At 40.2% G+C, this 2,482-nt stretch overlaps 1 long non-coding RNA gene across 1 annotated transcript in view; it reads left to right on the top strand.

Annotated features, from left to right (window-relative positions):
• The first annotated feature begins 7 nt into the window (after positions 1 to 7).
• Positions 8 to 2,482, top strand: part of LOC102883743 — a 7,786-nt gene continuing 5,311 nt past the window's right edge. The window contains exon 1 of the long non-coding RNA XR_439261.3: positions 8 to 1,736. This is a non-coding gene — a long non-coding RNA (uncharacterized LOC102883743). The remainder of the gene's footprint in view (positions 1,737 to 2,482) is intronic.

The following is a 2,482-nucleotide window of genomic DNA, read 5'->3' as shown; positions in this document are numbered from 1 at the left end:
TGTCCACACAAAACTCTGGGAATGTTAATGGCACAATGGCAATTAGCAATGGGTTTCTCCTCCCGGGCCTTGTTAGGCAAGTACTCCCAGCCCCGATTTTCTATGGCATAATAAAGTATAAACATTGCAGTATATCCCGAGCTTGTCCCTCAAACAGCAATGCATACTCCCACTCCTTTTGCGTTGCTCCAGGATATAAAGTTGCAAATAGTCCTTACCCTTAATTTCTCTCTCCCTACCCTTGCCTGCCCTTGGACCCTCCTTATGGACTATTAATAATCATAATTTCAGATGTCCATGTATCCAGTCAATAGATGAGATTCTGCTTCCTCCTCCTTCCCGCCCCTGTCCTGCACCTTTTGCATTGTTGGTGGGGAATGTTGACTGGGCAAGGCCCTTTCTCTTGGACCTAAATGTTAACAATCCCAGATGTCAGTGGTTTACCCACTTCGTATTACACTTTCCTTGGTCCCGCCCATCCGACATGGACCCCTGCACTTATTTCTTTGCATTGCTTCTGAGTAATGCTGACTACCTAAAGCCCTTTCTGTGTTGTTAATTAACACAGTACTGATTGTCCCATTTTTCAGCCCATCATCCCAAGATCTCCCTGCCACTTTGATGTTGCGTTTGTGCAGTGTTGACTACCAAAAGCAGGCCTGAACTAGGTGGATGGACCTTCACTCCTTTTCCTGTATTTGTTAATTATCCCAATTCCAATGACTGTCCTATCCCTGCCCACTGTTGTTACTGCTTTACTGGGCAAAATGTTCAAGGCAAGTCAGGCCCAGGGTCCTGGACTGCCATTCTTTATTTTATCAGATGAAAATTGTCTTCCCGGGAAGGAAGATTAACACCGTCTCTGCATTCTTCCTTCCAGAGCAGATTGCCTGGCTAAGAATGCTATTCTACAGAATCAATTGCCAGGATACAATCAAAGAGTTCCCGTGAATTTCTTGTTTCTTAAGAAAGACATCTGGATTACAGCTGGAATTGAATAACCTGGTCATTAAATTTTTGAACTTTAAAGATCCATTTATACCATGTACCTGATGACCAGTGTCTCTCATTTTACTAAGGGTGGTGAGTCTGTGGATAGACCACTGTGACTCTTGCTATACCAAAAGAATTCTAGAATGGAGCTCCTAAGACAAGTATCTTTGGACTTTACTACCATTCACTTTTAGAAAAACTACCTACACTTTCTAATCCTTAAATTTCTTCATCTGGAGCACCAACTGGCCCCTTCTTATTTCAAGAAGATTACTATAAAAAGATGAAATGAGAGAACATATACTGTAGATCACCTTATTTGATTACTCTATTACATAAAATATGCCCTCTTTAATTGTGCTAATTTAAAGTAGCCTTAAGCAACACAGTGAAGTGAGGACTTAGAAATGATGGGACCTGTTTCCCTGTTTTATAGCAAAAGAAAAATAGGCCAAGATCTAATCATTCTTCTGGACATAAATTTCAACAGTGAGATAGCTGCTTGGTAAAAATGAAAATTAGCCTAGCCTCTAGTGTACAGGGTGTTTGGTGGCAGAGAAGTATTTAATACGGAACTGCTGAAGCAAATAACTAATCATCATAACAGCAGTTCCTTATAATCACTGAAAAAGGATACTATTCCTGTGAGAAGGATGTCAAAAGGTCGGCCCAGCTCAGGGTGCAGTGTGCACTACTAGCTCCTTGGACAGCTGTAAGAAGAGTCTCTGGCTCTTTAGAATACTGTAAGTACTACTTTGTAGTTATTAAGTAATCTTTTCCCTGTTTTAATTTCTTTCTCTTTGGTGCTACCCATAGAAAAGTCCGAGGGTCCTGAAAGTCTCCTTCCCCGTTCTTTCCGCATTTGCAGTTTATGAGTGTGTTTGTGTGTATTATCACCATATGAGTTAACCAACAGAATTATAGAATTAATATTGTGTACCTGGCCCTATGCTAGGTTACACGTAAGTCCTGTGTATAATCTCATCCCCTAGATGGTTGTATTGTTGAGCTAATATAAGCATACTTGAAATAACTAGGAAATGATAATGAAGTGCTGTCTTGTATGAATTATAAGTTTTGGACTTTTAAAAAGGGAGCGCACCAGGATTTGAAGTTCATAGGCTTAACTTAAAGGAGGTGGGTTTACTTTTTCTCATTGGCACAATGTATGATTAATACTGCAGCCATCTGGGTAGTCCATTTGGTTTATTTTTAATATCATTAGGTTTCGAAATCAAAGAGATCAGGCCTAGCCACTGTGTTTGGTTATATTCCGTGGCTGGCAAATTGTTGATTGTTAAATCTCATTATAAGTTTGAGGGTTTCAAGATTTAGGTATCGGGGATATAAATCTGATATGTTGGCTCTTTGTACCTTTTCATTCTATCTCTGCCCAAGAACAGATAAGAGTAGTAACGATGCCCTTCTAGTCTGAGATATCTGTGGAACCTGTTTGGCAAGAGGGCAATGGAGAAGTACGTTTTATAAG

The sequence above is a fragment of the Pteropus alecto genome, unplaced genomic scaffold (assembly GCF_000325575.1).
Source record: "Pteropus alecto unplaced genomic scaffold, ASM32557v1 scaffold587, whole genome shotgun sequence".
Classification (NCBI taxonomy): domain Eukaryota; kingdom Metazoa; phylum Chordata; class Mammalia; order Chiroptera; family Pteropodidae; genus Pteropus; species Pteropus alecto.
The sequence above is the reverse complement of the archived record's forward strand: the minus strand, read 5'-3'. Positions and strand labels throughout refer to the sequence as shown.